Source organism: Helianthus annuus, chromosome 6, assembly GCF_002127325.2.
Source record: "Helianthus annuus cultivar XRQ/B chromosome 6, HanXRQr2.0-SUNRISE, whole genome shotgun sequence".
Classification (NCBI taxonomy): Eukaryota; Viridiplantae; Streptophyta; class Magnoliopsida; order Asterales; family Asteraceae; genus Helianthus; species Helianthus annuus.
This window is the reverse complement of record NC_035438.2, coordinates 141,257,797-141,259,097: the sequence shown is the minus strand read 5'-3', so window position 1 is coordinate 141,259,097 and position 1,301 is coordinate 141,257,797. Positions and strand designations below refer to the sequence as shown.

Genomic DNA, 1,301 nt, shown 5'->3' with positions numbered 1-1,301 from the left:
TTCGTTAACATATCAAGGCTAGGTGTACTCTGGTTAGAAACTGGTATACTCCCTGTGAACTTGTTATTAGTGAAATCTAGCCAATCAAGATTCCTAAGCTTGCAAATTGAAGCTCGAATGGATCCCATGAAGCTGTTTGAATCCAGAGATCTATGCAAAGATGGTTGGAGGCTGATTGAGTGAGAGGCTTGGGTGGGACCCATTTAAATTTAAATTTTTAATTTTTTTAGTTGCTAGGTATTTAATTTTATTTACACAACTAGTCCCTGAAAAGTGAAATGACACTAATACCTTCATGTGCAAGTCACATGACCAGATTTAACAGAAAAAACTAACTGGGTTAGGGCTAAAGGACATAACGTGCAAGATTTTAAAACATTAAGTAGAAGACTCGTCAACTTGAAAGATAAATGACACCGCCTAAAATTCACTATAAGGATAAAGAACAAAATTTGAAATTCACTCTAAAAAATATCAAAATTTAAAAACTACCTAAACCATCATGATCATCATTTCCCGGTACTCTCTCTCTCCCCTCTATTACACTTTTCGTCCCTAAACCATCATTATCATCTCCCTAAACTACCTAAACATAAAGAGGTTATGTGAAAGAAAATGGGTATAAACCAGATGCCGCCGATAATGGCGGTGATGATGCCGGGGATGTGGTTGAAGACTGGCGCCAGTGGAGCAGCGGCGACGGTGAAGGATAAAATGGCATTTGATTTGAAACTTGAAGGGGGGGGGGGGGGTTGATAGTGGGTCGAAGATAAAGATTATAAAGGTGATGGGGACGTTTACTGATTTAAGGTTAAAGGAGGCTAAAGAGTTGGTGGAGAAAGCTCCTACTTTGTTGAAGAAAGGTGTGGCTAAAGAGGAAGCTGAGAAGATTACTGAGAAGATGAAGGCTATTGGGGCTAAAGTTGTTATGGAATGAGGTAATTTTGTTTGAAATGACGTTTTTATGGTTTTGGAGAACTTGTGGTTGTTGTAGTGGGAGAGGATTAGGATTTTGAGTTGGGGTTTTGTGAGGGGGTATGGTGGAGATACGGTGGTGGGTGGTGGAGATATGGTGGTGGGTTGGGTGGAGAGGAGAGAAAGTACAGGGACGATGATGATGATGTTTTAGGTTTATAATATTTATATAAGTTTTTAAAGTTTGACAATTTTTTGTATTAAATGACTGTTTTGTCCTCATATGGGTTGCACATGACCTTACTGAACTGAAAGTTTTAACCATGTTAGGGTCAAATGATCTAAGGTGTAAAAGGTTTGGGGAATTGGCCTGTAATAATCCCACC

General features: G+C 39.0%; 1 pseudogene; it reads left to right on the top strand.

Moving 5' to 3' along the window:
* Positions 1–603: 603 nt before the first annotated feature.
* LOC110896479 lies at positions 604–937 on the top strand (annotated as a pseudogene).
* Positions 938–1,301: the final 364 nt, after the last annotated feature.